A 27,940-nucleotide genomic window follows, 5' to 3' on the forward strand; every position below is an offset into this window, starting at 1 on the left:
GTATGCGTTTTTAAAGTTTATTGTTAAGTAATTGCTTGGATTTCTTTACGTTTTAAAGAACGACTGGATAATTCAAAGATGGCGATTGCTTTCATTTGTACATAAAATAATAATAAATGCAATTTGAATTTTGACCTCTGTTCTTGATTATTGGGCAGAATGTCCTATTTCTGTTCTAAATCTTTTGGTGTTATGGTCTTATAACAGATTCCTGAGGCACGGCACTGGTGGACGTCCTCCATGCAGAATATGACCCATCTACAACCAATCTTTGCCTACTGTGGGTAAGCCAGTTCTGGATCCACAAAGCAATGTCCCCTTGGATCCCATGCCTCCTTACTTTCTCAATAAGCCTTGCATGGGGTACCTTATCAAATGCCTAGGGAGATTAAATTAGGGGCATGAACCAAGAGAGATAAACTGAATTGGAGACGGACAAGTGTATAGTCATCCAAGGTCAGGCAGAGACAATGGGTCTACACACACACACACACACACACACACACACACACACACGCACGCACGCACGCACGCACGCACGCACGCACGCACGCACGCACACACACACACACACACACACACACACACACACACACACACACACACACACACACACTTTCTTACCGCCTCTTCGGCTTTGAGCCGTGTTCTTTGACACATACAGGGTGCTATGATTAAAGCATGCTGCCCCCACACTAGACTGGTGAGTTTAATGGCGATATGTCAGGGTTAGGGGCGGGTCCTGGACGAGCCACCAAATGTTCTGAGTATGACCGAGTCGCTGTTGTCGTTAAGCGTTTCATGGATAGGAAAATGTTTATTCATCACCACAGACGGACATTATTTTGGAGACCCCCTCGGTAGAGTCCCCTAAACATAACCTTCATCAAGGGATTATGGTCTTCAGGAGATTGGTAAGAGTCGGTGATTCAATACAGTTTTGCAAGCTACTATGACATAATTTACTTCCATATTCTGTGTCTGATAAATGGTGCATATGTACAGTGGAAGCACCTTTAGCTGATAAGACACCTCGGAAGGTTCAGACACCATTGTTGGGACAAACTAACTCCCACAAATGGTCTAAATATAAATTCATCAGTTTATTCTGAAATTGTCACAGCGAGGATTGCACCTGCTTGATGTAATTGGTTTGTAAGTGAATTAAAAATCTTTACTTTTAAATCTGTTGAAATCTCTCTCCGTGGAGTCGCTAAATGATATTAAAAACCGCAGGCATGTGTAATCTCAACATCTCATTCCGAGAGATCGTCTGTAGCACAGGAGGACAAACCACTGGACAGAGAAAATGTCTGCAATGTTGGATAGGTACCTGAGTGTGGGGAAAATATTGTACGTGTTCATTGCGGTCATTGGAGTTCCTGGTGAGTGAGCAGAGCAATTCATGTTTGCTATTTCTGTCAAGGCTCTGGAGCAGGGATCCAATCTCAGACCCAGTACAGTGCACACAGTGATATATACTGAGTCACAAATCCCGAGGTACAAACAAAGACAGCGTCAAAGTTCAGGTAGAGATCAAAACATCCAGAGAAATCCAAACACCAGAATCGGGAAACAGGCAGAGTCGATATTCAGACCGATAGGGTACAGATACGAATGCTGGAAACGCTCAGAAAAATTCACTGACACAATCTGCCGACAAACCGGTGAAAGCACCGGACTGAAATACACTGAGCAATAAACAGAGCGGCAGGTGATAGGTGGAGCACAATGAGACACAGGTGGCAGCAATACAGGTAATAATGAGAAACAGATGAGAGACGGAGTACTCAGTAATACACGGGCCGGAGTAGAGCAGGAGCGGGGACATGGCAATGGCTACTCAGTCCCGTAGCGCTCCCAGTCCCCATGGTACTGGACTCCACACTCTCGGCGACGAACTTCCACCATGAACACCTCTGACCCATCGATGAGCCGTGAGGGAGGGGGACAGGACATATACGCTTCATGATAAGCTTCATGCGTGACACATGGAAGGTGAGATGAATGCGGCGGAGAGTGGCGGGAGGTTGAGACGTACGGCAGCAGTGCTGAAGACTTCAGCAATGGGAAAGGGGCCGATGAAGCGGGGGGCGCGAGTTTGTGGGAATCCACCTTGCAGGGTAGACCTCGGGCTGAAAGCCACACACGCTTCCCTGGCGGTAAAGTGGGGCCTTGGAGCGATGGCCGTCAGCTTGCCGCTTGATCCTAGCAGAGGCACGGAGAAAGACGTTGAGGTCAAAGTCAAGGGATTAAGCTGCAACCTTTTAAAACTCTGGCTCAGCCACATCCGGAGTATTTCATTATTACAATCCAGCAACAATGAATATATGATTGAGACAGGGTTTTTTATAACAAATAAAACATTTATTAACTCAATTCGGGTTAGAAGGACTAATAATATTATTCTACAGCAGATATTTAATTTCTTTCTCAGCAAGTTCACATTTTCCATGTTCATCCTATATGGATGTTGTTTATTGGGTTTAGCATCTCCAACATGTCCACCATGCGCAGCTACTGTGGTTCTTCTAGGAACGTCTGGAGACAAATCTCTATACTTAAAAATTAATTGCTTCATTTGCTGCTTCTGCTCTGGCCGTAAATGAGCTAATGTCTCATCAATACTTTCCAGAATGGTTGAGTTTGGTAATCTTACAGAAACAATGTTGGGTTTACAATGCGTTTCAGGTGAATCATCCATTACGCTCCTAGTGAGATCAGACTTATTATTATTACGATCTGAAGTTTTTATCACGTAATCCACATCACTGATTTTAGACACAATTTAATAAGGACCATGAAAGTTAGCTTGTAAGGGATTCGTTTGCACCGGGAAAAGAACCAGCACCTTATCTCCAGGCTTAAACGTCCTCATCCTAGCTTCTTTATCGTATAAGGTTTTCATTTTCTCCTGAGCCGATTCTAGATATTCCCTAGCTAAGGTACAAACTTTATTAATCCATTTTTCTCTTATTAAGGCCAAAGGGCCTCTAACTCTATGCCCAAATACAAGTTCAAATGGACTGAAACCTAATGAATCCTGTACCGACTCCCTTACTGCAAATAGAAGAAACTATATAGCCTCATCCCAATCATTTTCATTTTCCACAAAATACGTCCTAATCATAGTCTTGAGGGTAGCATGAAACCTCCCCAAGGCACCTTGCAATTCTGGATGAGTTGCAGACGAAGTAATCTGCTTAGCTCCCAATTTATAAACTATCTGTTGAAACAATTCGGACATAGAATTACTGCCTTGATCAGATTGTATTTCCTTAGGCAACCCAAAATAAGTAAAGAATTTTATAAGAGCCTTTGTTACAGTTTTAGTTGTTATATTCCTAAGTGGTACTGCCTCTGGAAATCTAGACACAGTGCACATGATAGTCAGCAAATACTGATGGCCAGTTTTTGTTTTTGGTAATGGTCCTACACAAATTATAACAGTTTTGGAAAACGGTTCAGCAAATGCGGGAATAGGTTGCAGTGTGGCTGCTGGAGTAAATTAATTAGGTATACCAACAATTTGGCAAGTATGACACGTTCTGCAAAACATCGTCACATCTTTTCTCAAACCAGGCTGGTAAGAATGTTTTAAAATCTTGTCCACAGTTTTCCTTACCCCTTTAGGTCCACACAGGTGATAAAGTTAAAATCTCATTTCGATAAACATTAGCACCAACTACCTGGTGAACAATGTTCCATTCATCACTTGCAGGAACTGTAGGCGGTCTGCACTTACTCATCAGTACTCCTTTCTCAAAATAATCTCTTACTGGCACCCTGTCAATTTCACTATCCGGAAGAGTTTGTTCTTTTAACTTGATAATCTCAGGGTCTCTACTCTGCTCTGCTATCAGCTGCTTCCGAGACAGAGCAAACCTTCATTGTCAGACTTACTCCAAGAATCTTGTCGAACAATGAAGGTAAGAAAGTTTCTGACACATCCTCGAAACTCGAGTCCCGAGTTGTACAGTCATGGATAACAACCCCATTCTGCACATAATCTTTTTAGCCATAGCTCGAGTTACAACACTGGAGGTTCAATGAGGATATCAAGACCCAGCTGAGGAAGCTCCACATCAACCTGGATGGATGGGAGAAATTATCACAGGGTTGGAAAAGCTGGAGACGTACTGTCTATGCAGAGACTGCACAGCTCGAAGAAAATCTCCACCGTGCCGCTGAGACTGAGCGGCTTCAACATAAGGAGAGACGGTTAAAGGCCCCAACCAGCTACATCCACCAGCACCTCAATGGTTACACCTGGCAACACTGCAACAGGACTTGTGGAGCACGGATCGGCCGCTTCAGTCATTTCAAGACACACAAGTGACCAGATCAACCAGCAGGAGAAGAATCACACCCGACTACGAATGATCGCTGATGATGATGATGATAATCACAAGAATCTACGATACAACGATGAAATGGCACACCCGCCAAACTCACCAATGTTTGACAGCTTCAGTTTCCGTCATCTGTCAAAGTGCAATTGGAGTCGCGTGTTATCTGCAGAGCGGCCGACGGAATGCGAACATATACACCATTCCATTCTCCAGCTCTCTCTGAAGTTTGTCTATATCGGTCCGTAATGTTACTCCACATATTCGTCATTTTCAATATCAATGCGAAGAGTTCTCGGGTATATGCCAGATTATAGATGGCACTAACTGGGGCAGATGAAATTGTCTGATAGCTCGAACAATAAAATCACTATAACAACTGTGGCTGTTCTGTTCGTGCAGTGTCATTCCCGCAGCCGTTCTCAACAAACTGTGATCGAGCTATCGAAAGAGAAACCCTGTGTCAGCAAAACCCAACAGTCTCCAATTACAAACGTTGGTACGAGTGTCTGACGCAAATCTGAGTATATTAACGTGATTGTTGACGTAAGTAGCCTGTCACACAACAGCAACAAATACAACTAACATGACATCTACTTTTGCCGTTCCACTCGTAAGGGTGAAGAATTTCAAGTCCACGTGTTCCGCCAGGCATGAACACAATCGTCGTTAAATTAACCACAAGAAAACTATTTTTGCCAAAACTGAACGGCTTTATTTCAGAATTGCACTGCACTGTACGGAATAGTTCCAATTCCTCTGTTTCCGTAAATGGCCGGTTTTAGAAAATTAGCGTTGGAAATATTGATAATGGTAGCCCAGGGGTACTGTTCCTCTCAGCAGAAATTTGTTTGGAAAATAGGTAGATTCACAGTTTTAAACTTGTTATTTCGGAAAGAACGCCAGAGGGGAAAGCTTCATTAACGCTGTTGTTGTGGTGAAGGTGAGTTTACTCACATACTTGTGCCCTGTGCTCCTAACGGCGGCATTGGGCATTGATGTCCTCCCGTCTTCACCGTCCTCTGAGATCGATGCTATGATTGGAGTTCGTCAAAGCTCCTATACTCCATTGTCTGCACTGTATTGTGGATTGGCCTGGACAGCTTCACCAGAGCCCCTTTGGCCGGACTTACCCGTTTCTACCTCTCCCGACGGGATCGCAGGCTTGGCGTTTCAGAGCCAAGAGACACTTGGACAGAAATAAAACACGAGTTATCATTTGTTGATATGTGATGGGAAGATCAGCTTGTCAAAAGTCAACGAGAACGTTCACCGAAAGAGCTGCCAAGCTGTTGTGGAGTCGCAGGGTTTTGTTATCGTTCAGATTCCGACATAAAGCACTAAATCCCGGTTATCCTTCTTTCATTGGACAACAAATACAATGCATCATGTACGCTGTGTAGGCAAGGGATGTTCCAAATATAATGTTTATATAGGACAGATTCTAGAATAAAATAACGTGGGACTGGAGAGAACAGAAGCTGGTCCGCCATGATTTATTGAAGATATAATGAAGGCATGGGACTTTACACTCATGCACTGACACACAGCGACAGCGCGAGTACAAGTTATTGTCACTTCAGGCAGCTTTGCTTCAGCAATCATCAGTGCGTTTGCTTTAAATACGAAGTGTTTTAAATCCAGTAAGGAAAACACGGCAACTGGCCTTACCTATGGATACACATCTGCTTTTAGCCGTCACTTGCCGTCAGACAATAACAATTGTAATGGTTTCTGGGTTTGCAACAACAACAAAAACAGGAAATATTCAGACAACAACGGGTGAATATAATACAGCTGCGAGGAATAGCGCAAAGGGTGCTGGGAGATTCAGGTATTACTCTGTCCATCAGTTTCAATAGTCACATGATCACAGACCATTCCCCATATCACTGTAGATGCGATGTAACATAACTTCTGTCATCGTTTCCTAAGCCATTTCTCATCCACACTGACCGGTGTCGTGGCACCAGACCAATCTAAAAACAGGGAGGCGTGAACAGTCGCCTTCCAGGAAAAAGACTATCCAATTTAACAGCTAAAACAATTGCCTTTCTATAACTTAGAGATCTTAATATACTGCGCCCACTGAACGGCACTTGAGGGTGATGGCGCACGTTGTAAGCATATTGAGACATAGAATTGTTTAATTAGAAAATTGTCAACTCTGTGTCCGGAAGAGCGTACATCACGTGGGGCAATATTCGCCGTGCAGGTCGATGGGTGTCGGCAATTTATATGGTTTCACAATGGACTAGATGGGCCGAGGGTCCTGCTTCTTGGCTGTACTTTTATATGAGTCTATGACTCTGTTCTCGTTTCAGAGTGTAAGTGATGGAAATTAAAGATGTGTAAATATGTGATCTGAGGAGTGATTTGCATTGTACGATGAGACAACTGGTATCAATTGTTTACCTTGAAGAGTCTGTTCAGTGGACTGTCTCTAATATGGCTAACAAGATATCTTAGTCTTTGATGGAAATTTAAATGATTACAGCTTGTACTAAGTGGAAGAAGTTATTCAGGTAGATCTCTGAATTTGAGTTGCCGACAGGATGGGAGCGGATTTTCCAGTTACATCTCTTCTCTGGTGCCGGGTAATCAGTAGAAAAAAACCACCATCGATGGAAAAATCACTGTTACTCCCGCTCTAGAAAGGGAAATATTAATAAGCGTTTCCATCGGATTTCTAAATGGACATTACATCAGTTTTTCCTGCTTTTTACTGCGTCTTTAATTTAATTCGTTCCTTTATATATCTATATTTTTTGCAATTTATAGTTTTAGTATTATTCATTGGAAGTCTTGTGACGGTAAGCGATATACCTCACGATGTATGCCAGTGATATTAAGCCTGATTCCGAATCTGAGGTACTAACAATCGCCCACCAGGGTTCATTAATATCTGACGGACTTGCTAGAGATGTGACGGATACAGAAAATTATTTGATCTACCAGGAAAAGCTACAATGGGATTTGAGTTTTACTCACTGAGCCGACCATATAATGTCACTGGATATTTGGTCCATTCCTCAGCACCAGCGTGGATTTCCTGTGTCACCGTGTAGATTGATTGGAGAATGGGGACATCTAGTTGACGGAACAGAAAATGTAACGCTGGTGGTAAAGATCCGTCAAGACGCAGTATGACTGCTTCTTGACGCTGACATTTTCATGATCTCTCTCGTATACCGTTGTATAATTCAACACCCGTGCCGGGTGAAACAATGGTCAGGTCCTGTTCCAAGATCACCGCAATCTGCGGAATTTTTAATTCATATTAGTAGACTGAGGGAATGCTACACATCTCCATTGATGGAACAGACTGGGGCGTTGTGCAGTTTTAACTTCCCACTTAGGAAGGGACCGCCTGCTTTTTGAATGAAAAGGCAGCAGTCACATATTTTGCACTGTTACAATGGAAATTGTAGGTAACCGAGCTCACTTTATCGGGCACTAGTTTTCCAGGTTTCAGGAATATTCCTCCAGTTGCCACACAGATCCCTGGAATGATCTACAGTCCAGTGAATTAGAATAGAATTCTACCAGTGTAAGAAAAATCACTGGACCGTATTCTGGCATTGATGCAAAATTTTGAATACGATTTCTGCCGGTGTATCAATAACATCTCTGATTTTTGTTGTTTCTTGAGCTGCACAATTGAATTAATTTTTCTGACGTCAATGAAAGCCGCAAACTACTAACATTCGCTCACCTGGCTGCAGGAAATTTTACCAGACATACAAGTGACGTGGAAATGCTTTTGAACTTCCTTCAAAGCTTACAACTCGATTTCGTTTCATCTACAGAGCCGAATACATACAGTAATCAGATGTTTGACTCCACATTTCAGCTCCTGCCTGAATTTCCTCTGTGACAGAGTGTAGATACACGTGTTGGTGCAGACGGAGAGAAACTGCAACATGAACCCAGACTGTTGTAAGATGTACGTCGGGGTATTCAAATATCTGTCAGTGTAAAAGTAATTCTGAACTTGCCAGTTCATAGTATATACAATAAAGGGGATCCACAACAATATGAAATTGGCTGACAGAGCGAACAACAAAATCATTGACTTTCTCCGGTTCTCCACCTCTGGATCATTCTTTTTCTGTTCCTGAGCCCCCGGCGAGTTCTGTTTGCCGCGATAATATGACTGACTGTGAAAGCATTAAAAAGTAGAATCAAACCGATCGGCAATAAAGGTGTATTGATAGTGTTAAACAACTGGAATGCTTTCCACGCTGGTAAAGTTCGGTAATCCATTGTCAAAATGCATCGCCAGGGTATGTTGTCAATGATAAGGTAAGGTTCTACCGCAAAGTAGAATGGAACACTTTTCGCACAACATCCTAAACACACAATGGCTATCACAATAGTCGCCGTCCTCTCGGTGCAGTATCGTTCCCGCAGCTTTTGACTGCAGATTGCAATAAAGCGATCGAACGTGAAAGCTACCGTGAACCAAACAGAGCAGCCCACGGTTGCGAGCCTCAGGACAAGCGTCATGGCGCAAACTGGAGAAATGTTCAATGGAAGGGCATAAACAAAAATATTATTGATCTGTTCGATTACAACAGAAATAATAACAACCAGTAAGTCAGCTGCTGCCATTCCCACCAGGTAACGGGAGATGCATTTAGAGAGTCCGCAGTTTCTCAGAGACAGGATCACAATTGTCATTAAATTAACTGCAAGGAAGCAAAGAAAAGGTTAGGCTTATCGATCCACTCATCTAGACAGACCCATCATTGTAGCGGAGAATGCTGAAGATTTTATATATTGCGAGCATAAAATGGACTCAGGGAGATCGTTTCTTCGGCGATAACATTTTGCAGGGGAGGATCGGTAGAGCTAAATGAACGTTTCGATGTACAGGTGGCAAATAAACTTGAATCTTGTACATTGCGACGGAAATGCAACATAAAGGCTTTTACCCTCTCATGTCGCGAGATGGATGTAAGAGTTAAAATAAATCTCACCTTATCTGATCTTATCTCAATTAAAACTGTCCAAGGAAGAAGAACACGCTAAAACGGAAAAGTTCCGCGCGGGACTGTGGCAAATTCAAAGACATTTCGACAAATAAGTACAGAAAAAACAAGTATCTTTAGTTGCATTAAGACGGAGCGGAAAGGACTGTTTGTTGCCGAGAAACCGGGGAGCTCGCAGAGAGAGCAGCAGCGATACTAACGATTTTGTTTTCATTTTAGTAAACATTTGAGTTCCACATTGATGCAGAATCAGATTTGGAACAATGTGTGATGGAAGGCCGAGTAAGGAAAAATGCCAGAACAGTATCGATCTTAACACTCAATCAATTGATTATATTGACAAAATTGGTCGGACATGAGAATGGATGAACAATTCCAGAGAAAGATGGAAGAATAAAATGAACTATATACTTAAACCTGAACAGTCTTAAAACTCATCAGATGAGGCACCATCTGTAACAAATGCTACAAGAACAGAACACACACATACAGTAGTAGCCAATTCCAGTTACTTACCAGGGATACCAATCGCTGCCAGTACAGGATAGTAAATACTCGCGATGTAGAAAATTACTGGATATCCCATTTTCTGTGTGAATCGGTGATAAGTTCAAAATAGTCTAACTGCTGATATCTACTGCTGATTGCATTGCAAGCTCTTATACAGGAGAGGACAGTGCCCTTTGACATTTAATCATACCACGTGTTTAGCCACATTAGTGACAGCTCGCTAAACAAACACTTCAGGATTATTTTCATTTATATTAATAGCGTCATCGTGCAATTAAAATCTCTCCCGCGAAGGAATCACAAAAATAACAATTATTTTACTCTCAAATCATCATCAATTATAACAACAGGTGAAGCGCATTGAGATTCTGAGGTTAAGGAAGGGGATTTAGTTTGATTGTTCAATTCAATAATCTATTCCCGGAAGGGGAATGTTCACACCTCCTCCTTGCTTTCAGATTGGTTTGGTGCAACAATAGTTGTCAATCTGGATGAGAACTAATTTCGTAAACGATTAGATTAGTTGCGTATCTCTAAGGTCATCTTAACATCTAACCTGATATGGGAGTAGCGGGTCATCTATCATTTATGTAAGAGGTCTGTTTCATGAAACTACCTTTAAAAATGGAGAGATTGAGTATCATTTTTTGCACAGAACTGTATTGTTTAACACGAAGTAGTTGCAACATACATCCATTTCTCCACTGATATTTTGTGCCAATTCTTGTAGGTGTGATATTTTCATACATTGTTCACTGCATTCTTTTTTTTTTAACTTGTAAATTGTACACAGCTCGAGGTGTCTCTTGTGGGAAGGCAAATAACATCTCAGACTGTGCTTTATGCATAGGTGACGCGGGCTCCATATTTCCCTCACTGGATTCAGACACGTGGCATTTAAGTCTAATGATTTAATATCCGCCACAACAAAGTGACTAAAATGACAATAACTTACAATCCCGCTGTGCCTATGTGTATGGAAGTCGAATTCTTTCATTGTATATCCAATAAATCATGTCGGGACAGTTTTGTTGCCTCCATTCCCACGCCTTGATTATATCTAAATGAAACACTGTACGGCCAGTCATTCTGTGCAATGAAAGAACGATTACCGTAGATAGTGTTTATGTCGCAGCTTGCATCGTTCGAACAATTTGGGGCTGTATAGCATCAACGACAACTCTACAAGTTTTTTTTCTCGGTGAACTCTGCTTTTGACGTCGGACAGGCAGGTCTTTCCATCGCAAATGAGAACTCGTGTCCAAACCTCACTTCAAAGTCGCTGTTGATAATTAAGTTTTCCCCTCTCGGGTTCTTTCACAAGTTTCAAAGTTCAGACCAAAAGACATGAGATTTAGGGGCAGGATTTGGCCGTTTGTCCCATCGCCTCTTCTCCGCCATTTCAGCAAGGCTGATCCAATTTTCCTCTCAGCGCCAACCTCCTGCCCTGAGCAATCAAACTGAGCTTCTCATATACCAAACGAATTGACTTCAACAACTGCATGAGGCAAAGAAGCCCATAGATTTGGCCAAAGAAATACATTTTCCCCTCCGTTCAAAAGGCCGTCCTTCCATCCTGAGGCTGTGCCCTCTGGACGTAGACTGTCTCACCACAGGGGACTTCCTATTGAACGTCTCACGCCTTGATTATATCCAGATGAAATACCGTACGGCCGGCCATGTTCTCCAAAGGACAGCATGAGTACATGGGAAATAGCAGCAGGAGTAGGACTCCTGGCCGTCCGAGCCTGCTTCGTCATTCAATAAGATCGTGACTGATCTGACCCTGTATTCATGTCCAACTACCCACGCTTCTCCCATAACCCTTAACTCCCCTACTACGCAAAAATCTATCCAACCCACTCTTAACTCTATTTAATGAGGTAGCCTCCACTGCTTCATTGGACAGAAAATTGCACAGATACTCTACTCTGCGATAAGTAGTTCCTCCTATCTCCGCCCTGCAACTACTGCCCCGAATCTTGAGGTTAAGTCTCCTAGTTCTAGTCTCAGCAACTAGGGGGAGCAACCTTCCTGCTCTATCTTATCTGTCCCGTTCATAATTTTATATGTTTCGGTAAGATTTCCTCTCATCGTTCTGAATTCCACCGAATATAGTCCCAGCGACTTAATCTCTCCTCATAGTTTAACCCCCTCGTGTCTGGAATCAAACTGGGGAAACTCCTCCGCCTTTATATCTTTCCTCAAGTAAGGAGATGAGAACTTCACACAGTGCTCCAGGTGCGGCCTCACCAGTACCCTGTACAGTTGCAGCATAAACTCTCTGTTCTTTAATTCAATCCCTCTAGCATTGAAGGACAACAATCCATTTGTCTTCTCGATTGCCTTTTGCAGCTGCAAGCTAACAGTTTGTGATTCATGCACAAGCGCTCACAAGTTCTCCTCCACATCGGCAGGCTACAATCTTTTACCATTTAAACTATAGACTGAACTTCCGCTTTTCCTTCTAAAGTTGGCGACCTCGTATTTGCTGCCATTGTACCCCATCTGCCAGACCCTTCCCACTCAATTAACCCATCTATATCGCTTTTTAGACTCTCCGTATCCTCTGCACAACTTGCTTTCCCACTCCATTTAGTGTCATCAGCAACCTTAGATACACTACACTCAGTCCCCTCTTCCAGACCGTTCATGTATATCGTGAACAGTTGTGGCCTCAGCTCCGACCTCGGGGCAAACCGCTCACTGCTGATTGACAACCACAGTAACAGCCATGTATCCCAATCTTCTATCAATGCTAATAAGTCACCCCAAATCTATGCATCCTTATCTTACGGAAACAAGTTGTTTATGTGACACATTATCGAACGCCTTCTGAAAGTAAAAGTAAATAACACCTGTCTGTTCCCCTGTAAACTCTCCGCTCGTTGTAGCCTCAAATAACTCTTGTAACTTTGTCAAACAGGGCTTGCTTAATCCGGATCCCGGCAGCATCTGCATGATGGATCCATTTGTTTCCAGACACTTTGCTATTTCTTCTTTACCGATAGCTTCATTCATTTTCCCATTACAGATGTTAAACTAATTGGCCTATAGTTACCTACCCATTGTCTACAGCTTTTCTTCAAAGATGACTTGACATTTACTTACTTCCAATCCGCCGGGATCTGCCGAAAGACCAGAGAATTTTCATAAGTTATCACGAATGAAAGATGGACCTGCAATTCTATGCATTTCCTAAATATTTCAGGCCCAAACGGGAAGTTTAACAATTATCAATTCTGGAACGCTTGGATTCTAAACTAACCACTGACAACATGAAATCAGAGGAACTGGAACCATTCTGAATTATACTGCCATTTGTTCAAGTCAATTTGTTAAGCTTTGTCTCTGCTGGAATAACTTTTCATTTCTTAGTGTCTAACTTAACTGCAATTGTCTCGGGGAACATGAGGAATTTCGAAATGCATCACCCGGACCAGGTGGAAATGTCTTTGATGCGATTATTTAGGCATATTCGATCTTTTCTTTCCTTTCTTTTTAAATCTTTTTATTAATTTTTAAGCAAACATAAATGAAACATGAATACAGAGAGTTTGAGACCTCCCAAACCCATGGTAGTTATGAACAAAAGAAGTAAAAAAAAACCCAAAAATAAGAAAAAAAATAACTAACCAACATGGGCCATAGCATTATGGCAAATATATACAGTAGTGCCAATAGCTCCGAACCTCCATCCAAATAATTAAGGATAATAAAAGTGAGGTTTAGGAAAAGACAATTTAACTCATATGAAAATGTTGAATAAATGTTCTCCAAGTTTCTTCAAATTTAACTGAAGGATCAAAGACAACACTTCTATTTTTTTTTCTATGCTCAAACAAGAGATAGTTTGAGAAAACCAATGAAATATAGTTGGAGGATTAATTTCTTTCCAATTCAATAAAATCGATATTCCAGCCATTAATGTAACAAATGCAATCATCCGTCGAGATGAGGGGGATAAACGACTATTATCCGCCATTGGTAAACCGAAAATTGCAGTAATAGGATGCGGTTGGAAATTGATATTCAGAACTGTTGAAATAATACTGAAAATGTCTTTCCAGTAATTTTGCAAACAAGGGCAAGACCAAAACATATGGGTCAATGAAGCAACATCAGAATGACATCTATCACAGGTTGGATTAACATAACAAATAAAATCGAGCAAGTTTATCCTTAGACATATGAGCTCTATGTACAACCTTAAATTGTATTAGGGCATGCTTAGCACAAATAGAAGAAGAATTGACTAATTGTAAAGTTTTCTCCCACTGCTCAGTGGGTATAAGACAATGAAGTTCTTTTTCCCATTCCTTCTTATTTTTTTCTGATATTTCTGGCTGTATTTTCATGATCATAACAGCTACTAAACCCTTCTGACAAGGATTCAGAGCTATTTTTTTTTTCTGTAATGTCTGATGGACATAGTTTCGGAAAAGACTGCAACTCATTATTCAAAAAATTTCTAACTTGCAAATATCTAAAAATGAGTTTTAGGTCAATTATATTTATTAGATAGCTGTTCAAAGGACATAAAGCTATCATCTAAAAATAGATCACGAAATCTTTATTCAATCATAGATCTTATTCAATTTAGATAAAGAAAAAGGAAGTGAAAATCCTAAAATTGAAAACAATGAAAAGTCCTGAACAGATTTACATTCCAAATTTACCCATTGTGGGCAAGTTGCTATAGTCGATTCTTGTGTCCAAAATATTAAATATCGTATATTAACTGCCTAATAGTAAAATCTCAAGTTTGGCAAAGCCAAACCGCCCTCCTTCTTAGGCTTCTGTAAATATGTTTTGCTCAGTCTAGGATTTTTATTCTGCCACAGGTAGGAAGATATTTTGGAGTCAATGATATCAAAAAAAGATTTAGGAATAAAAATTGGTAATGTTTGAAATAAATACAAGAATTTGTGTAATACCATCATCTTAATAGCATTAATTCGACCGACCAATGACAAAGATAATGGACACCACCTGGTAACAAGTTGCTTAATTTGGTCAGTTAAAGGTAAGAAATTAACTTTAAATAAATCTTTAAGTTTTCTGGTAATTTTAATACCCAAACAATTAAAATAATCTGTGACAACTTTAAATGGTAAATGTTTATAAATTGGAACTTGCATATTTAATGGAAATAATTCGCTCTTATTAAACTTCAATTTATAACCAGAAAAGTTATTAAACTGAGCAAGCAAGGACGAAATAGCATGAATAGATCTCTCAGGGTCGGATATGTATAGTAACAAATTATCCGCATATAATGATAACTTATACGTCCCTTCCCCACAAGTAATACCCAACATATGAGGTGGTTCACAAACGGCTATATCTAAAGGTTCCAAAACAATGTCAATTAGTAAAGGACTTAAAGGACAGCCTTGCATTGTACCACGGAATAACTAAAAAAAAAGGAGATCTTTGATTATTGGTAAAGACCGAAGCCAAGGGTTTATAGTATATTAATTTAATCCATGATATAAATTTCGAACTAAAATTAAAATGCTGCAACGTATTAAATAATTATGGCCATTCAACTCTATCAAATGCTTTTTCAGCATCTAAGGAAATGACACATTCTGGTAGTTTTGGTGAAGGAGTATAAATAATATTAATTAATTTTCTACTGTTAAAAGATGAGTAGCGGTTTTTAATAAATCCAGTCTGATCTTCAGAAATAATTCGAGGTAATATATTTTCTAATCTAGGGGCCAAAATTTTACTAAAAATCTTAAAATCCGTAATCAGAAAGGATATAGGCCGATAGGATGCACAATCAGTAGGGTCTTTATCTTTTTTAAGAATTAAAGAAATAAAGGCTTCATAAAAAGATTGTGGCAATTTACTTACAGTTAACGCATCTTTAAAAATTTTACAAAGCCAAGGAGAAAGTATAGAGGAAAAGGATTTTAAAAAATCTACAGTATAACCATCCGGACCAGGAGCATTACCGGAATTCATTGAAAAAATAGCCTTTTTTATTTCAGTTTCCGTAATAGGTGTATCTAGTAATACACTATCCTCGACTGTTAATTTTGGGATATTCAATTTTCTTAAAAATTCATCTATTATAGAAGAATCCTCAACAAATTCTGATTGATATAAAGAATTAAAAAATCTTGAAAGGCTTTATTTATCTCCTTATGGTCGATCGTCAGAGTGTCATCTTGTTTACGAATCCTAGTAATCTGTCGTTTAACTGAAGCAGTTTTCAATTGATTAGCCAATAATTTGCCAGACTTATCTCCATGTACATAAAACTGGGTTCTAGATTTAATTAACTGATTTTCAATTGAAGAGGATAATAACAAACTATGCTCCATCTGAAGTTCCACTCTTTCTTTATAAAGTTCTTTGCTGGGGGGTCACTGAATAAATCTTATCAATTGCTTCGATTTTATCAATCAATGTTAATATTTTAGAATTAGTTCGTTTCCTAACTCCAGCAGAGTATGAAATAATCTGTCCACGAATAAATGCTTTAAAAGTGTCCCATAAAATTCCACTATAGATCTCTGCTGTAGAATTTGTTGAGAAAAACAAATCAATTTGTTTCGATCTTTTATGATTGCTTATATTTTCGCTCAGGCCATTGCACCAAGAGTTGTAAGTAGGGACAGTGCCGTTTGAGTAACAGTGGGCTTCACTTTCAATTGCTCTATCGCAGCTTGTCGACAAACGCTGTGGGAATGAAACTGCACCCGGAGAACAACCACTGTGGTTATAATGATGATGTCGTTCGTTCTGTCAGCCAATTTCAACAAATCTTGTTAGTATCTTCCATCATCTGGCAGTTATCAAACAACAGCTCGCATGTATGTTGCAAATGATGAGTATGGGGGCCAACACGTGTATCTTTGGGCTAATGCAGGCAAAGTTCAGGGAAGAGTTGAAGAATGGAATGAAGTACATGTTTACATTCAGTCGGCTGTTGTACAGATAACACGCGACTCCTGTCGCACGGTGGCAGAGTGTGGGGTCAAAAGCTGTGAAACATTAGTGCATTTGGCAGGTCTGCCATTTACTCATTGATTCAGAGATTCATAGGATTATAGAGACAGAAATAAACACTTCCGCCCAATTGGTCTTTATGGTCAAGACGCCAATTTTCGCTAATCCCATGCTTGCTTGTCAGCCATAGGCAGCAAAACTGTCTAAATGCTTGTTAATCATTTCAATTTTACATTTCTTTATCGGTTCGTTCAATACATCCAACAACTTTTGTGTGAAAATAATTTTCTTTTCAACATGTTAACTCGTAGTGTTGGCATATTTCAGAGCATCGCTATATGCGGAACGCACCATATTTCCTGTCTTAATACAAAGTAAATAAATTATTCATGAATGTATCCACTTGGCCTTTGGGAAACACTTAGATCCGACGGAGGTTTCATCATTACTTCAGTTAGAATACCGTCTCGCAGGTCTGCCATTTATTCATGAATCATAGATTTGTGGTTTATAAAGACTGAAATAGGCATTTTCTCCCAACTGGTCTTTATAGCCAAAACATCTGTTTACACTAATCTCAAGGCTGCTTGCCTGCCTTATCTAGATAAACATATTCTATCGATATAATTATCCAAATGTCTGTTAATGATGACAGTTTTACTTATCTCTACCGCTTCTGTCAGTTCGTTTCATCAATTCACCAATGCTTCTTTGAAAATACTTGTCTTCTTCACATGATAAATCGTAGTGTTGACATATTTCCGGGCATCGCTATAAGCGGAATTTCCTGTCCATTTCCAACGTAAATATATAAATTCATGAAGGCATCTCTTGTCCATTACCTTCCTCTTACATCCGCCGAAGGTTGCATCTTTAGTTTAATTAGGATCGGAAACTGGAACAAACAGCGATGTATTGCCGATATTATTACTGCGTTCACAGAAGCTTATTACAGGAAGGACTTGTCAACTTTAGAGAGGGTGCAGAAGGGATTTACCAGGATGCTGTTTCGACTTTGAAGCTCAGTTAACCGAGCTAAAACTTTTCTTTTCGAACAAAGGAGGATAAGGGGTGAATTGTTACAGATATACTAGATAATGACAGCCATTTATAGAATATATACCCAGTTATTTTTCCCGTTGCGGAAATAGCCAATATAAGAGGGCATTATTTTAAGGTAAGGGGAATTAAGTATAATAATGGGTGTCAGAGAAAAGCAGTTTGTGCAGAGTAGTGTCTGCGTGGAACATTCTCCAATGGACGGTGATAGGTCAAGATACTTTCGGGACATTTATCAAAGTGTCCACACGTAAATAGATGATAGCAAAATGGAGTCTATGTAGAAGTGATCCCTTACTGTGCTGTAATCTCCATTCTCTTCATGGTATCCATTCTTCTGCGGCTTTCTGCCTCCTCCAACTTAACTGGCCCTCCTTCTATCTTTCTAAAGTCTCCCTACTTGACCACAAAACCATCAGTGACTTCATCCACATTATTGACATATACTGTGAAAAGAAACGATCGTAACACGAACCCGTGTCGGATACCAACAGTCACCGGCATCAGCCAGAAATGCTCCCTGTGTTCCTGCTATTTGATTCCTGCAAATCAGCCACTGCTTACCCATGCTATTGTACTTCATGTAACAACTTGCGCTCAAAACTTGTTAGGTTTCAAAAGTGTTTTTATTTTCATTCAATCGAGAGTATAATACTTGATTGGAGATATTCGCTCTGCATGTCTGTGACTTGCATGGAGATATGGGTGGTTGCACTTCTGTCCTGACAGAAACGTTAAATGTTTTCTCTTTTCCGTGGACACTGCCTGGCCTGCTGAGTTCCTCCAGCATTGTGTGTGTGTGTGTTGGTTGGATTTCCAGCATCTGCAGATGTTCTGGTGCCCCGTGTGTGGGTGGAATGCTCTGTCTGTGGATGATACAAAGACTGGTGGCATTATGGATTGTTTAGAAGGGATACAGCAGGATATATTTCCTTTGCGGATATGGAGAGAGAATCACCAGATGGGTTTATTGAGAACACGTCTGTGTCATTGCATCTTTGAAAACCAAATGATAAGAGATAAAACACCGCTGATGATACGACTTTAAACAAATTGACGGACAGAGAAACCTTCGGGTCCAACTCTGTATCCTACTGTAATTGACTCCCATGTTGATGGAGTGACTGAGAAAGCACATACCATGACGGGCTCTGGAGCAGGGAAAGCTGAGGGAAACTCTTGAAACCAGTTTCTGAGACCCGGAGAGTCATAGATTGGGGAGCGGATAGCTGTCATTCTCAGAGAGCTAAAGGGTATCATATCACAGGCCATGAGTTTGAGGTCAGACCGGTAAATTCAAAGGACATGTGTTGGGCACTAATGTAGTCCCAGAGCAAGTGTTATGCAGTTGCTCCACTGACCCTCGTTGGCATTTGGGATACCTCTGGTACAACCCGATCATTGTCATGACTTACTGCTCGTTGCCCCCTTGGCTTTTAGAACAGCAATAATGGTTCCCCTTCTCTGTTTGTCCTTGGTAACACACAGGTATAGAAATATTCTGCATTGATGCTTTTACCACTCATGCTTGCTAACCCTGAGATGAACTCCGTACCTGGAGTACGGGTTGGCCACTCTTGGTCTGGCCTCTACCGTTTGACGTGTTTGGCAAGGGTGATTATACCCAGAGTCCAAGCACATGTTCCTGACTCCAGCCAGCACAGCTCTCAGCCACACTGAAGCCCGTAAATCTCCAAACCCCTTGTGGTCCTCTTGAAGGTTCACAGATATTTCAGCTTCCGTATCGCTGAACACAAGAAATTCAGTGGATCATCCTGATGTGGTTTTCGGCCGAAACACTCACCATTTATTTCACTCCATAGTCACTGCCTGAACGTGTGGAATTCCTCCAGGAATGCGTGTGTGTGACGTTCCGTATTACAATGCTCCACCGTACGGTGTCATATTGAATGAACCCTCCAGCCTGTCCTCGGTGCCACGTAGAAGATCATGAATAATCACTGTTGCGCTCCACAAGTTACATCTCTCTCGCTGGAAAACCTATTACAACTTCATTTTTTTCGCGAGTAGAACAGCCCTCAATCCATGGTAAAACACGTCTAATATTTACATTTCTTTTCCTTTTAGTTTATAACCATATATCTCAAGTGGAGACTTGAAATCTACCTTTTGTGAATTGGAGTTCCAGTCAAGAGCTTCAATATAAGAGTTATCTCATGTTCACGCTGCAAGATACCCAGGAGGCAGGAGATTGCTCGTGTCTCCTGTCAGTGTTTTACTGATTTCTGTCCTTGAAGTGCTGGTGTTGTACTCGGTTCTAACAGTGGACAAGAGTGCCGAGTGCGAGCTAGTTAGAGTGTTGACTGCACAGCGCGTTGCGTTATTTACAGTATGTGTGTGTCTTCATTTGTAGAGTTCATTGCCCTCACAGAAAACCTCTGACTATTTCTGTACTGTTCAGTTTCTGTATGTACGGGTTGGGCGGACTGGGGGGGGGGGTGTTGGGTTGGGCGGACTTGGGGGAGGGCTGGGTGTTGGGGTGGGAGGGAGTGGCGGGACGGTGGGAGTTGGGTTGGGCGGACTGGGGGGAGGGGTGGCTGTTGGGGTGGAGGAAGTGGCGGGACGGTGGGTGCTGGGAGGACTGTGGGGAGGGGTGGGTGTTGGGGTGGGGGGAGTGGGGGGAGTGGGGGGAGGGGTGGGTGTTGGGTTGGGAGGACTGGGGGAGGGGTGGGTGTTGGACTGGGGGGAGTGGGGGGAGATGTGGGTGTAGGACGGATTGGGGGGAGGGGTAGGTGTTGGACGGGGGAGTGGGGTCTTTCTCCTGTTGAAATATTCCGGTGTAAAGCTCCCTGTCCACACTGGGTAGAGAGTGGTCTGTGTTGGGTTGGGACTCCACAATGTAGATTTCGTTTTCCATGTCTTATCTGCACAGCCGAGTGGTTGGTGCTGTGAACGCGCTCTGTGGTGTATCGCTACAGAAATAAACAAACAATTCAGTACTTCCGTCCACCATTATTCTGGCCCCGCTGCAATTCCGTTCAGCGTGACTCGATCGCCCCTTCACCGGCCACTAAATGGTATCTGCTGAGCTGCAGCATCGGTGTGAGACCTGGCCACACAACTGTAAAATACCAAGTGTTGCCAGCGAGCCCACTGGTTAGGGTTGCTGCGCCCCTTCATCTTAAATAATACCCCTCGTTATTGTAACGGACCCACCTGCCTTGGAAGAGAGCCCAATGATCCCCAAAACAGAAAGTATCTCACTGAACCGACTACTCAGCCACACATTTAACTGCACCACTTTCCCAGGTCTCAGCCCGCTTTCACGCAGAACAGGGGGTAATCCTGGGAACAACACAATAAAGGACATTCTCACTGTGTCTGCTCGGACTCAATCTTAGCACTGGCATCAGTGAAGTAACGCTTCATTCTCAAGGATTACTCATAGCCGCAGTTAAAGCTATGAGTGCCTTTGACTGACTCAGCAACAACACAGAACATCATTGCACATGAAGAGCCCCTCAGCTCACGATGTCTGTCCTGTGCCAAATAAAACTAAATCTCCTCTGCTTGTGTGTCAATATCTCCCGGGTTCCTATATATTCATGTGCCCATCTGAAAGCTCTTAATCACAGTATCGGAAATACTTCCACCAGCGCGTACCGGGCACCGTCGAATCTCAACGTAAAGAAATAATCTGGGACGCACACGTTTGAAAATACCCTCTCTCTCAGCTTAATGCTGTGACTTCTGAGAACGGACATTTTCCTAATGCTGAATGTCTACTCCACTGAGGTCTCCAATATTTTATTAAATTCCGTCAAGCCTCTCCTCAGCCCGATAACCACCGAGGAGAACAGTCCCCGCCGGTCTAACTGAAACCCTCTAGTCCAGACAATATCCAAGCAAAATATCTGCACCATGTTCAGCTGAATTACATTCCTACGGTGTGATGACGGGAACTGCACACGGTGATCCAAGTGCGACCGAATTAATAATTTCGACAACTATAACACGATATTCCAGCGCCGCTGACGCCTCTGTGATGACGACAAGCATGCTGCGCACTTCCTTCTCCATCTGGTCTGCATGGTCCAGAACAGAGGCACGTCCATTCGCAAGAGAGATGACGAGGAATTTCTTTAGGCTGAGGGTTGTGAATCTGTGGTATTCATTTCCACCGACTTCTGCAGGATCTTATATTTGTTCGGATTTTTGAAATCATGAGATATACGGGCATGGAATCAGTATTTGTTTGGAAATTTGCTAGTCAATGCTGTCGCCAGGGGCTTTAGCAGCACCGGACTGACAAGACAGCGGCTAAACCGTCCCCTCCAAGGAAGGCACATCGCTCATTTTACCCACATTGAACTCAGTTCGTCTTATTGGTGCACCTGATACTGGCAATGTTATATTGATCAGCAAACTGAAGGAGATAGTGTTTATTAAAAAGAAATGACGGTGTATAATGATAAAATGTATGTTTACGATTCAAGCATTGCAAAACAGACCTGCACTAAACCTCCCCACAGAGTATGTTTCGAAACAGGATTAAATGAATGTCATTCTAATTCTCTTTGAAGAGCTAAATATAAAAGACAATGACACAATAAGTAGTTACACTGAGTGTTTGTTCATTGGATTGTGTCTAATCAGACGAATGGGAGCACTAAGTGATTTAAGCGCGGATCCGACGAGTGTATAAGAAGTCTTTGAATCAGAGCATGCGGGTATTTGGGACATTTTGTACAACCGATCGCTGCTTCACGTAGAAAATGGGATACTCCGCAATTTACAACATCGTCAGAATTTACTACCCGGTGCTTGCAGCACTCGGAATTCCGGGTAATGTTATGTGTTTGTGTTACTATCGGGGTATCGTAGACTGAAATAATCTCGATTCATTTGCGGTCCAGTGCATTGGACGGTGAAAAGAAACCTTCACTCTAATTATAATTCTACTTGTAAAACTCGTTAATTAATATGTTTAATCTTACACTTATATATTATTTGAGTGTTTGATATAGTTTTATACTATCGTGGACACAACTGTATGCCAGAAATGTTTACGTTTGCTTAGAAAACGCGCAGACCGAGACTACCGCACCCACAATGCCGGCGAAACTCAGTCCAACAAGCAGCATTTATGTAGAGGAAGAAATGTTCGAGGAGACCCTTCAGCAGGACTTCATCAGATCAGTTTGTAAAGATATCACTTCGCGTAACATCCTGATAGCGACAGTACTGACTTACCAGATCCGGTCAACGCTGAGCCGGCCCTGTGACGTAATATCTTCCTCTGACGCCCGGCTTTCCCGGCACGATTCCTCTCATAAAATCCTCAAAGTTCACTGTAGGGACGAGGAGACGCGACGCACCTCAGTTATTAAATCCCAAAGTATTATCAGCTGTTCCCGCATCTCCCCGTGTTAAATTACTTCTTCCTCCCCTGTCATCATAAGCTGAGAGAATTGAAAAAAAAAAACGTCGTTTTATGTTCCAGGTGGTTTAGCTTTAAAATCCAAATTAATACATAACCTCTCTAGTATTATTCAGTGAAATAATTAAATGGTTGAACGGTCCCGCGCCCTTTTCTATTTGTTCTGAAATTACATTAAATGTGGCCAACCCTCCGAGGTACCTCGATCCTGAATGTTTCAGTGGAGTTACCTTGGTATCTGCCATTGATGTTCAATCAGCGAACGTGACTCTTTCTCATGGGTCCTCCCCGATAGCGGAGAAAACGCAGCCATGCAGATGAAATATGATTTTTCAGAGTAGTCTGTCGGACAATTATTTATCTGTTTCTCCAGACAAGAATAGGATTCTCCTCAAACCAGCGGCTGCGGCCATTACTCCATCACTTCGTCCTTTCCAGCGCGACTGTCTGCTGAAGTGAGGAGTATCATGTGTGTCCTGTTGTATTAACCTCCCGTTCAGTGGCTTCCCCCTTTCTCATTTTCTTTTTAACGATCCCACCAATTATTATTCAATGTGCGGTATTTAATGTTCGGGCATTGCTTTCAAATTCATTTTGATTTTTATGAGCATGCGCATTGCCCACGATTAATTCACTGATCACAACTGTCTCGGCAAAGCTCTGTTTAGCTCACCCGTGGTAGTTATGATGTTCGATGTAGTTATGAAATAATTTCATTTTAAACTGAAGCCAATTAAATTATCGCTTTTAAAGAATTGTAATTACGTAATATCGTCTGAAATTAAAATCAATCTGCCCACCATCCGTGCCGCTTTCCGCAAGACGCTCTCCTATTAGGGACAGCTCTTGATAACTTCGCCCTCCCTGTCTGGGATATGGCCCGTTACTATCTACATAACAGATCCGCCTGAGGGTTAACCGCTGGATGTGACACTGGCGAGATGTAAATCGTGTATTAAGTGGAATGATACCCTGACACCAAACTATGGCCCGTTCAACTATTACTCACAGTAGGCAAATAAAGTCACACGAATCATTCTGCGGTTAATGATAGTATGTTTTAATAATTTGTTTCAGTTAATTTAACGGCGATTGTGATCCTGTCCCGCGGGAAGTGCGGTCTGTCCAAATGCATCACTCTCTACCTTGTGGCCATGGCGGTGGCCGATCTGATGGTGGTTATCTTTGTTATTATACTACAGAGTATAAATTATATCTATTTATTTGCTAATTTCTTGTTCGTAACTCCGACGTGTTCTCTGCTACTGATCCTGGGTCTCGCAAGCTTGGACTGTTCTGTTTGGTTGACGGTGGCTTTCACTTTTGATCGGTGCGTCGCCATTTGCTGTGAGAAGCTGCGGAACCGATATTGCACCGAGAGAACAGCGACTGTGGTGGTAGCAACAGTGAGTGCGGCGTGTTGTGCCCCGGCCATTCCATATTACTTTTCAATGGATCGATGGCGTTGTGTCCTTGCAGCTGATTACTCCACATTAGCCTTCTGGAGAGCCTACGAGGTATTTGACATCATCTTAACACCGTTACTACCAATATGTTTAATTGTGCTCTTTAATGTTTCAACCGTCAGACGTATCATAGCGACAAATAGAGTTCGCCAGGTACTTCGAAAAAGCAGCGAGAATTGTAATGATCCGGAGATAGCAAACCGGAGAAAGTCAATGATACTGTTGTTCACACTTTCAGCCAATTTCATATTATTTTGGATGCCCTTTGCTGCGCATTCTGCGAACTGGCAATCCGTAAACTATTTCTACACAGACAGATATTTCAGCTCACCGTCATTCATCCTGCAGGAATGTGGGTTTATGTTGATTTCTCTCAGTTGCTGCACCAACACGTGTATCTATGGCCTGACACAGAGAAAATTCAGAGAGGAGCTGAAGAATAGCGTAACATATCTGCTTGTAGCAACGGGAAAGATTTGCAAATAAAGTGCAAACACAATTATTCCTTCTTGCAACTTCAAAACGATCAATCAGAATAGTATTTCATTTGAGCTTCAGGCGAACCTGTTTTGGTATCTCACTGTTCAAACGATTTGCGGAAATTAGGCAACAGGGTTTAAATTATTATCATCAAGGAAGGTATTTCACTTGGATATCGTGCAATTCCTTACATTTCTTATATATTATAAACCATTACATTTGATTATACCGTATCTAAGCATACGGACGGGAATGAATCTCACCCATTTGGAAGAGCATTTGATTTGAGTTTCAAGCGATTGCTATTTCAGAATCTTACTATTCAGTCAGTCAGCGGGTATTAGGGAACAGGGATTAACTTATTAATATCTTATAACCATATAACAATTACAGCACGGAAAAAGGCCATCTTCTATTCCATGCCCTCACCTAGTCCCACTGACCCGCACTCAGCCCATAACCCTCCATTCCTTTCCTGTCCATATACCTATCCAATTTTATTTTAAATGACAATATCGAATCTGCCTCTACCAGTTCTACTGGAAGCTCGTTCCACACAGCTACCACTCTCTGAGTAAAGAAATTCCCCCTCGTGTTACCCGTAAACTTTTGCTGCCTAACTCTCAACTCATGTTCCCTTGTTTGAATCTCCGCTACTCTCAATGGAAAAAGCCTATCCACGTCAACTCTATCTATCCCCCCGCTAATTTTAAATACCTGTATCAAGTCCCCCCTCAACCTTCTACGCTCCAAAGAATAAAGGCCTAACTTGTTCAACCTTTCCCTGTAACTTAGGTACTGAAACCCAGGTAACATTCTAGTAAATCTTCTCTGTACTTTCTCTATTTTGTTGATATCTTACCTATAATTCGGTGACCAGAACTGTACACAATACTCCAAATTCTCCTTTACCAATGCCTTGTACAATTTTTACATTACATTCCAACTCCAATACTCAGTGCACTGATTTATAAAGGCCAACATACCAAAAGTTTTCTTCACCACCCTATCCACAGCCCATATTGTCATGGAAAGATTTCTGACTGGGATGTCGTAAAACTTCAATAAACTGTGGCTGATTACAAGGTATCTGAGCATTTGAAAAGGAATTAATTTGATTTGTGCACTGGGCAAACTATTGACGAAATCTCTGCATGGTATTAAAACACATAATATATGGAAATTAATTATTCTATAATCCGCAATTCATCATTATTGCCTTGGCTTTTACGGTATTTATGTTTCATATTATTGTCTCTGAATATCAGCATCTGACGGTAAATGCAATATAATAGTTGTAGAATGATTTAGGTGCTCTCCTCATCTCAGTAACATTTCCGTGCCAGAATAGTCCAGAATCGCGACGTATCAAGGATTCCTTTATACTTCCCAGTCACGAATGTGACGTGATCAGCAGGGGCTTGGTCTTTGTACTTAAGTAATGCTGACGCTTTGCAATACACTAATGCGAGCTGCTTGACAATTGTCAGGCTTTGGTCATTGCGGAGGCATTAACAGTTCATATGCTTTGGTCATTTGGAGATTGCGGAGGGATTACTGATGATTTGTCAAGAATCGATGGATTCAGGCATTGTGCCGGATTTCTGGAAAATTGCAAATGTTACTCCGCCAGTTAAGAAGGGTGGGAGGCAGCAGAAAGGCAACTACGGAGCTCGCCTGACATCAGTGGTTGGGAAGATTTTGGAATCGGTTGTTAGGGATGAGGTTATGGAATACCTGGAGTCACACAAGATCGGCCAAAGCCAGCATGGCTTCCTGAAAGGAAAATCCTTCCTGACTAACCTACTGCAATTGCTTTGAGGAAATTACAAGCAGGGTGGACAAAGGAGATGGAATAGATGTGGTGTACTTGAGTTTTCAGAAGGCCTTTGACAAAGCGCAGCACATGAGTCTGCTCATCAAGATTGGAGCCCATGGTATTACTCGCGAGTAACTAGTGAATGGAGCATCGGCTGATCAGCAGAAAGCAGAGCGTGGGAATAAAGGAATCCTATTCTGGCTGGCTGCCGGTTACCAGTGGATTTTCACAGGGATCAGTTTTGGGGCCGTTGCTTTTTACGACGTATGTCAATGATTTGGACTATGTGATTAATGGGCTTGTGGCTAAATTTTCCGATGATACAGAGATAGCTGCAGGAGCGGGTAGTGTTGTGGAAATAGAAAGTTTGCAGAGAGACTTAGATATTTTCGGAAATGGGCAAAGAAGCGGCAAATGAAATACAATCTTCGAAAGTGCATAGCTTTACACTTCGTTGGAAGAAATAAACAGCCAGATTATTATTTCGATGTGGAGAGACGTCAAATTTCAGAGCTTTAAAAGGAATTGGGAGTCCTTGTGCAGGGTACCCTAAAGGTTAACCTCCAGGTTGAGTCGGTTGTGAAGAAGGCGAATGGAATGTTAGCAGTTATTTTCAGAGGTATAGGATATAAGAGCAGGGATGCCGTGCTGAGGTTCTATAAGGTTCTCGTGTGACCACACTTGGAGTATTGTGTGCAGTTTTGGGCTCCGTATTTTGGAAAAGAGGAAATACTGACATTGGAGAGGGTTCAGAGAAGATTCACGAGAATAATTCCAGGTATGAAAGAGTTACCGTATGGGTGACGTCTGGCAGCTCTGAGGTGTATTCCCTGGATTTCAGGAGAATGAAGGGGGATCTCAAAGAAACTTTATGAATGCTAAACGCCTTGAAAAGA

Source organism: Hemitrygon akajei, unplaced genomic scaffold (assembly GCF_048418815.1).
Source record: "Hemitrygon akajei unplaced genomic scaffold, sHemAka1.3 Scf000037, whole genome shotgun sequence".
Classification (NCBI taxonomy): domain Eukaryota; kingdom Metazoa; phylum Chordata; class Chondrichthyes; order Myliobatiformes; family Dasyatidae; genus Hemitrygon; species Hemitrygon akajei.